This window comes from Oncorhynchus tshawytscha, linkage group LG05 (assembly GCF_018296145.1).
Source record: "Oncorhynchus tshawytscha isolate Ot180627B linkage group LG05, Otsh_v2.0, whole genome shotgun sequence".
Lineage (NCBI taxonomy): Eukaryota > Metazoa > Chordata > Actinopteri > Salmoniformes > Salmonidae > Oncorhynchus > Oncorhynchus tshawytscha.
Window position 1 is genome coordinate 87,013,463 of NC_056433.1, and position 10,000 is coordinate 87,023,462.

The following is a 10,000-nucleotide window of genomic DNA, read 5'->3' on the forward strand; positions in this document are numbered from 1 at the left end:
GCGCTGCATTACACTCTCTAATTTGGGGAAATGAAACTCTCTCTCTCTCTCTCTCTCTCATATAGACGACCCTACGTTCCTGAGCTTTAAGAAAGGAGAGCTGATAGTTCTCATTAAAGACGATGAGCTGACTGTCGGCCGCGGCTGGATCAAGGGCAAGAACGAACGCACCGGCAAGACGGGGGCAGTACCCACCGACGCTATCCTGGTCCTGCCCACTCTCACCAAACCTACCAATGAAGTCATGGTATGACCGCGTGTTCTTGTTTTACTATCTAAGGTGAAATATGGGCTGAAGAAATCAATCCTTCACTTTACTCTTACTGCTACTGATGATGCTATTTTGAAGAAGGTTTTATTCATTGTGATTCGTGGTTGTTTTACCTTCCTTATTTCAATACACTGATCATTATCAGTCGGGTTAAATTACTAAAATGTCAACATGAAATGTTTCCAGAGTCTTCTTAACCTGTCACCTGACCAGAGGAAGAGCATCATGGCAGCCAATCAGAAGGAGACAGGCACCGTGGAGCGAGTGGCCCCCGTGTCCCTCAAAGAGTTCTCCTATGAGTACTTCAGGTAACAGTTCTCCTATGAGTACTTCAGGTAACAGTTCTCCTATGAGTACTTCAGGTAACAGTTCTCCTATGAGTACTTCAGGTAACAGTTCTCCTATGAGTACTTCAGGTAACAGTTCTCCTATGAGTACTTCAGGTAACAGTTCTCCTATGAGTACTTCAGGTAACAGTTCTATGAGTACTTCAGGTAACAGTTCTCCTATGAGTACTTCAGGTAACAGTTCTATGAGTACTTCAGGTAACAGTTTTATGAGTCCTTCAGGTAACAGTTCTATGAGTCCTTCAGGTAACAGTTCTATGAGTACTTCAGGTAACAGTTCTATGAGTCCTTCAGGTAACAGTTCTCCTATGAGTCCTTCAGGTAACAGTTCTCCTATGAGTACTTCAGGTAACAGTTCTCCTATGAGTCCTTCAGGTAACAGTTCTCCTATGAGTCCTTCAGGTAACAGTTCTCCTATGAGTCCTTCAGGTAACAGTTCTCCTATGAGTCCTTCAGGTAACAGTTCTCCTATGAGTCCTTCAGGTAACAGTTCTCCTATGAGTACTTCAGGTAACAGTTCTCCTATGAGTCCTTCAGGTAACAGTTCTCCTATGAGTACTTCAGGTAACAGTTCTCCTATGAGTACTTCAGGTAACAGTTCTCCTATGAGTCCTTCAGGTAACAGTTCTATGAGTCCTTCAGGTAACAGTTCTATGAGTCCTTCAGGTAACAGTTCTCCTATGAGTACTTCAGGTAACAGTTCTCCTATGAGTCCTTCAGGTAACAGTTCTATGAGTCCTTCAGGTAACAGTTCTATGAGTCCTTCAGGTAACAGTTCTCCTATGAGTCCTTCAGGTAACAGTTCTCCTATGAGTACTTCAGGTAACAGTTCTCCTATGAGTACTTCAGGTAACAGTTCTCCTATGAGTACTTCAGGTAACAGTTCTCCTATGAGTACTTCAGGTAACAGTTCTCCTATGAGTACTTCAGGTAACAGTTCTCCTATGAGTACTTCAGGTAACAGTTCTATGAGTACTTCAGGTAACAGTTCTCCTATGAGTACTTCAGGTAACAGTTCTCCTATGAGTACTTCAGGTAACAGTTCTATGAGTACTTCAGGTAACAGTTCTCCTATGAGTACTTCAGGTAACAGTTCTCCTATGAGTACTTCAGGTAACAGTTCTCCTATGAGTCCTTCAGGTAACAGTTCTATGAGTCCTTCAGGTAACAGTTCTATGAGTCCTTCAGGTAACAGTTCTCCTATGAGTCCTTCAGGTAACAGTTCTCCTATGAGTACTTCAGGTAACAGTTCTCCTATGAGTACTTCAGGTAACAGTTCTCCTATGAGTACTTCAGGTAACAGTTCTATGAGTACTTCAGGTAACAGTTCTCCTATGAGTACTTCAGGTAACAGTTCTCCTATGAGTACTTCAGGTAACAGTTCTATGAGTACTTCAGGTAACAGTTCTCCTATAACAGAGAAACTTCTAATACGATATTAAGAGAAAAAGTGATAATAGTTTATAGCCAATAATATTTCGATATATATATGGTATATAACTAACACATGTAACATATAATAATATATTACAAATATATACAGTAATATATATGGGACAACATCCTGATTTTAACAGCTCCTTAATGTTCTGTGCTTCTGTCTGTCTCTCCAGGCAGCCCATCAAGGATGTGAACCGTCAGGTGATCTCTAAGAACGTGGCCCCTGAGAGGCTGTGGGTCAAGTCCAGGGAGCCAATCAAACAGCCCCTTCTTAAGAAGCTGGCGGGGAACTCTGAGCTCAGCCACCGGGCCTGCCTGGCCTTCACCGATATCCTTTAATAATTGATTTACCACCTTCTCACTGACAGATGACTTCAACATTATCTTCAAGAGCGTCTTTGGAATCGTCTCAACATTGCATTTTATTTTAGTAATTTAGCAAGTAGTCTTATCGAGAGTGACATATTCTGGTCTTCAGTGATGTCCTTACTGAGAAAAGAAAACACTGTCGCTACCTCTCTTTCTATTCAGACCAAAGTGCATGGACAGTGGTGCAGACTGAAGACGAAAATATATATGATATGCGGAGACCCAGATACACTTATTGTAGTCTAAATGTGTTCAATGTCTTTTGTGGTAGGATGGCAAATGACATGCAAGTTTCTTCAAATACAGTTTTCAGAGATGTTGCTCCTACCAGTCCTTGACCTGTGTTTACCTATCCTGAAGTACATGGGAGACTACCCCACAAAGCAGATACAGAGTCCTCTAGAGTTGACAGACCAGATCTTTGGGCCAGCCACCAAGGACGAGGCCCTGAGAGACGAGATCTACTGTCAGATCATGAAACAGATGACCAGCAACAACAACAGGTAGACTGTTAGGGCCTGTACAACAACATGTAGGCTGTTAGGGCCTGTACAACAACAGGAAGGCTTTTAGGGCCTGTACAACAACAGGAAGGCTGTTAGGGCCTGTACAACAACATGAAGGCTGTTAGGGCCTGTACAACAACAGGTAGGCTGTTAGGGCCTGTACAACAACATGTAGGCTGTTAGGGCCTGTACAACAACAGGTAGGCTGTTAGGGCCTGTACAACAACAGGTAGGCTGTTAGGGCCTGTACAACAACATGAAGGCTGTTAGGGCCTGTACAACAACAGGTAGGCTGTTAGGGCCTGTACAACAACATGTAGGCTGTTAGGGCCTGTACAACAACAGGTAGGCTGTTAGGGCCTGTACAACAACATGTAGGCTGTTAGGGCCTGTACAACAACATGTAGGCTGTTAGGGCCTGTACAACAACATGTAGGCTGTTAGGGCCTGTACAACAACAGGTAGGCTGTTAGGGCCTGTACAACAACAGGTAGGCTGTTAGGGCCTGTACAACAACATGTAGGCTGTTAGGGCCTGTACAACAACAGGTAGGCTGTTAGGGCCTGTACAACAACAGGTAGGCTGTTAGGGCCTGTACAACAACAGGTAGGCTGTTAGGGCCTGTACAACAACATGTAGGCTGTTAGGGCCTCCTCTGTTGTCTTCTGTTGACAACAGAGGAGAGGACAACAGAAGACAACAAAGGAGAGGACAACAGAAGACAACAGAGGAGAGGACAACAGAGGAGAGGACAACAGAAGACAACAAAGGAGAGGACAACAGAAGACAACAGAGGAGAGGACAACAGAAGACAACAAAGGAGAGGACAACAGAGGACAACAGAGGAGAGGACAACAGAGGAGAGGACAACAGAGGACAACAGAGGAGAGGACAACAGAAGACAACAGAGGAGAGGACAACAGAGGACAACAGAGGAGAGGACAATAGAAGACAACAGAAGACAACAGAGGAGAGGACAACAGAGGAAAACAGAGGAGAGGACAACAGAAGACAACAGATGAGAGGACAACAGAGGAGAGGACAACAGAGGACAACAGAGGAGAGGACAACAGAGGACAACAGAGGAGGGGACAACAGAAGACAACAGAGGAGAGGACAACAGAGGACAACAGAGGAGAGGACAACAGCAGACAACAGAGGAGAGGACAACAGAGGAGAGGACAACAGAGGAGAGGACAACAGAGGAGAGGACAACAGAGGAGAGGACAACAGAAGACAACAGAGGAGAGGACAACAGAAGACAACAGAGGAGAGGACAACAGAGGAGAGGACAACAGAAGACAACAGAAGAGAGGACAACAGAAGACAACAGATGAGAGGACAACAGAAGACAACAGAAGAGAGGACAACAGAAGACAACAGAAGAGAGGACATCAGAAGACAACACAACAGAGGAGAGGACATCAGAGGAGACGACAACAGAAGACAATGGAAAAGAGGACATCAGAGGAGAGGACAACAGAGGACAACAGAGGAGAGGACAATAGAAGACAACAGAAGACAACAGATGAGAGGACAACAGAGGAGAGGACAACAGAGGACAACAGAGGAGAGGACAAAGAGGACAACAGAGGAGGGGACAACAGAAGACAACAGAGGAGAGGACAACAGAGGACAACAGAGGAGAGGACAACAGCAGACAACAGAGGAGAGGACAACAGAGGAGAGGACAACAGAAGAGAGGACAACAGAGGAGAGGACAACAGAGGAGAGGACAACAGAAGACAACAGATGAGAGGACAACAGAAGACAACAGAAGATAGGACAACAGAAGACAACAGATGAGAGGACAACAGAAGACAACAGAAGAGAGGACAACAGAAGAGAGGACATCAGAAGACAACACAACAGAGGAGAGGACATCAGAGGAGACGACAACAGAAGACAATGGAAAAGAGGACATCAGAGGAGAGGACAACAGAAGAGAACAGAGGAGAGGACAACAGAAGAGAACAGAGGAGAGGACAACAGAAGAGAACAGAGGAGAAGACAACAGAAGAGAACAGAGGAGAGGACAACAGAAGACAACAGAGGAGAGGACAACAGAAGAGAGGACATCAGAGGACAACAGAAGAGAGGACAACAGAGGACAACAGAAGAGAGGACATCAGAAGACAACAGAAGACAACGGAGGAGAGGACATCAGAAGACAACACAACAGAGGAGAGGACATCAGAGGAGAGGACAACAGAAGACAATGGAAAAGAGGACATCAGAGGAGAGGACATCAGAAGACAACACAACAGAGGAGAGGACAACGGAGGAGAGGACATCAGAGGAGAGGACAATAGAAGACAATGGAAGAGAGGACAACGGAGGAGAGGACAACAGAAGACAACACAACAGAGAAGAGGTCAACAAAGGAAAAGACAACAGAGGAAAGGACATTGTTTTTAGCAAAATATGTGGGGCTCAAAACAGGTGGGGCCACACCTGCCCTGAATGCTGGGTCGTCACTGCTCCTACACGTAGATGGGAGGTTAAACAACACAGCTACTGTGGCTGTGCTGTGGTCTCTGATGATGATAATGATGGTGTTGATGTTGTTGTTGTTGTTGTTGTTAGGTTCAGTTTGGAGCAGGGCTGGCAGCTACTGTGGCTGTGCTGTGGTCTCTGATGATGATAATGATGGTGTTGTTGTTGTTGTTAGGTTCAGTTTGGAGCAGGGCTGGCAGCTACTGTGGCTGTGCTGTGGTCTCTGATGATGATAATGATGGTGTTGTTGTTGTTGTTGTTGTTAGGTTCAGTTTGGAGCAGGGCTGGCAGCTACTGTGGCTGTGCTGTGGTCTCTTCCCTCCAAGCCAGTCGCTGCTCAAACACACCCAGCGCTTCCTGGAGTCCCGACGTCGTGAACCCCTGGCCCCTGACTGTCTACAGCGCCTACAGGGATCACTGAGGTACATGAGCACATCAAATACTGAATGTCTTCACTTACTGTACCTATTAGAGGAGGTCTATTAGACCATCTCCTCAGCCCCATTAGAGGAGGTCTATTAGACAGTATCTCCTCAGCCCCATTAGAGGAGGTCTATTAGATTGTATCTCCTCAGCCCCATTAGAGGAGGTCTATTAGATTGTATCTCCTCAGCCCCATTAGAGGAGGTCTATTAGACAGTATCTCCTCAGCCCCATTAGAGGAGGTCTATTAGATTGTATCTCCTCAGCCCCATTAGAGGAGGTCTATTAGACAGTATCTCCTCAGCCCCATTAGAGGAGGTCGATTAGACAGTATCTCCTCAGCCCCATTAGAGGAGGTCTATTAGACTGTATCTCCTCAGCCCCATTAGAGGAGGTCTATTAGACTGTATCTCCTCAGCCCCATTAGAGGAGGTCTATTAGACCATCTCCTCAGCCCCATTAGAGGAGGTCTATTAGACAGTATCTCCTCAGCCCCATTAGAGGAGGTCTATTAGACTGTATCTCCTCAGCCCCATTAGAGGAGGTCTATTAGACAGTATCTCCTCAGCCCCATTAGAGGAGGTCGATTAGACAGTATCTCCTCAGCCCCATTAGAGGAGGTCTATTAGACTGTATCTCCTCAGCCCCATTAGAGGAGGTCTATTAGACTGTATCTCCTCAGCCCCATTAGAGGAGGTCTATTAGACTGTATCTCCTCAGCCCCATTAGAGGAGGTCTATTAGACTGTATCTCCTCAGCCCCATTAGAGGAGGTCTATTAGACAGTATCTCCTCAGCCCCATTAGAGGAGGTCTATTAGACTGTATCTCCTCAGCCCCATTAGAGGAGGTCTATTAGACTGTATCTCCTCAGCCCCATTAGAGGAGGTCTATTAGACAGTATCTCCTCAGCCCCATTAGAGGAGGTTTATTAGACTGTTTTCCTGCGACATAAGCTTAGGTAAATATGCAACTATACATAAATATCGGTACATTTCATTGCCCTTATGCCTAAATCAAATGCAATATAGACAGAAACAAATTATGAAAATAAATATTAATATAAATTTCTATTCATGTTTATTTTCTCCTATTAAAAACACTCTGGTTTTTAATAGCACAACTGTTTTTTTTAGCACAACTGGTGCTGTTAAAATACAATAAATCATTTTCATTCTGAACTGGAATAAACAGACTGATCACATCACACAGATGAATTACAGAACAGACGCACAGGCGTTTTGATAGTGAAACCGTAAGAAACAGTACAGATGAACAATGATCAGGCCTACTGTCCATCTTACTGTAGAAAGAAAGTCTAGGTTGGAACTGTTGCTGTTTAAAAAAAAAATACTAAACAATTTTTATATTTTTTTAAAATATCTGAATGAGAATAAACTGATTGGTCACATCACACAGATGTAGCCCAGGACATACATACACACATACACACATAGACACACACACACACACACACACACACACACACACACACACACACACACACACACACATAGAGAGAGAGAGAGTCCTAATGAGAGGTCTGTGTTTTCAACAAGCATGTCTATCCTGATCTCAGTTTTGGACACTGCAACCCAGAGGTGATGCTCAGCAATGAGTCCGTTTCTGTACTTGTTGTGTTAAAGTATGCCAGAGTTGAGAACCCTGACTCGTACAGGCATGTGGTACCAAACTGGACCAGAACATCTACTACTTTCTCAGTCAGGCAGGAGACCACTTCCTGTTGTAGAGAACAACCCAGAACTGTGTGAGGGGGTTCTCAGTCAGACAGGAGACCACTTCCTGTTGTAGATGGAACAACCAAGAACTGTGTGAGGGGATTCTCAGTCAGACAGGAGACCACTTCCTGTTGTAGATGGAACAACCCAGAACTGTGTGAGGGGGTTCACCTCAAAAAGCATCTTACTTTCATCAGTTTATTCCAGTTCAGAATGACAATTATTATTCTATTTTAACAGCAACAGTTCCAACTTAGACTAGTTTTCAACAATAATTTCTACATTAAAATGAACAGTAGGCCTGATCATTGTTCATCTTCATATGTACTGTTACTAGTGTTGCACTATCGGTAGCTTGCTTTGGCGAATGTTAGATATTAGCTGTGTACAAGGCCAGGGAATTGTTTGAAAGAGAAACTCACATCTACTACTATGAGAGATAGCACTCCCTTATTACTGCTTATGCTTGTTATAAAATGACAACAATGCCTTGCCACTGTTGAAGCCCTGTTCTGAAAGACCTCCCTGGGTTAACCGCCATGCTGTGGATGTTTTGGTCAGCACGTGTCGTTTTATAAAATTAATTAGTAATGAGAGACTCAAGTGTGTATGAAAGAGAGAGAAACTCATCGTTGTATTTGCGTTTCATGACAACTGAGCTCAGACAGAACAAACTCCATTTGACGACAGCGGTGAGAGATGGCGAGTGAGAACGACAAGTCAGTGGCGGACAGCGGATCATCTGCTGCCTGAACCACAGCGCTGCGTCGTGATCTTCAACAAACAAAAAAACGTCAGAAAAAGAGATCTGGTGAACCGCGAAGCATACCGGCTTATCCCTCTCACATTCAGCTGCCAAACTGAGCAGAGAACGCTGCTTAAGCAGATTCACTTGGCCAAATCAGTAATTCATGAAATGGTTATAAATTTACTCTGACACGTCGCCACCTACCATTAACGGGTCGTGACGTGCCAGAGTAAATGTATAATTATTTGATTAATGACTGATTTGGCCAAGAGTGTGGTGCTAGTAACACCAAGGTTGTTGGTTCAGTTCTAGCAGGCATCAGGTTGGATTCTATCAGAGGTCAGGGGTCAGAGGTTAAGGTGGTTGTACTGTAACGTGTGTTATCTATCAGGATAGAGCCCAGGAAGCTGCCTCCTCACCAGGTAGAGGTTAGGGTTAGAGGTCAGGGGTTAGAGGGTTAAGGTGGTTGTACTGTAACGTGTGTTATCTATCAGGATCGAGCCCAGGAAGCTGCCTCCTCACCAGGTGGAGATAGATGCCATCCAGCAGAACTCCACTCAGATCTTCCACAAGGTCCACTTTCCCAACGACATGGAGGAGGTAAAGAGCCCTGCGCCATGATGGGTTACTCTGACAAGTGCTAAACTAAACTTCTCATCATTTGTACAAACAAAACATATACAGTCAGTTTCAGAAACACTGGTCCTTTGAGCCGGATCGGAAACAAATTGTCCAGGCAAATAGTGTTCCTTTTGTTGCACCTGTATCGAACCTGTACAGAACTGTACTCTATGACCCCTGGGGATCCTTCCACTGATATCCCTCACATCCCTACTCCCTGGGGATCCTTCCACTGATATCCCTCACATATCTACTCCCTGGGGATCCTTTCACTAATATCCCTCACATATCTACTCCCTGGGGATCCCTCCACTAATATCTCTCACATATCTACTCCGTGGGGATCCTTCCACTAATATCTCTCACATATCTACTCCCTGGGGATCCTTCCACTAATATCCCTCACATCCCTACTCCCTGGGGATCCTTCCACTGATATCCCTCACATCTCTACTCCCTGGGGATCCTTCCACTGATATCCCTCACATCCCTACTCCCTGGGGATCCTTCCACTAATATCCCTCACATATCTACTCCCTGGGGATCCTTCCACTAATATCCCTCACATCCCTACTCCCTGGGGATCCTTCCACTGATATCCCTCACATCCCTACTCCCTGGGGATCCTTCCACTGATATCCCTCACATCCCTACTCCCTGGGGATCCTTCCACTGATATCCCTCACATCCCTACTCCCTGGGGAACCTTCCACTAATATCCCTCACATATCTACTCCCTGGGGATCCTTCCACTGATATCCCTCACATCCCTACTCCTGGGGATCCTTCCACTGATATCCCTCACATCCCTACTCCCTGGGGATCCTTCCACTGATATCCTCACATCCCTACTCCTGGGGATCCTTCCACTAATATCCCTCACATCCCTACTCCCTGGGGATCCTTCCACTAATATCCCTCACATATCTACTCCCTGGGGATCCCTCCACTAACATCCCTCACATATCTACTCCTGGGATCCTTCCACTAATATCCCTCACATATCTACTCCCTGGGGATCCTTCCACTAATATCCCTCACA

General features: G+C 45.3%; 1 pseudogene; it reads left to right on the forward strand.

Moving 5' to 3' along the window:
- LOC112251664 overlaps positions 1-10,000 on the forward strand; it is a 78,690-nt pseudogene that overhangs the window by 55,607 nt on the left and 13,083 nt on the right.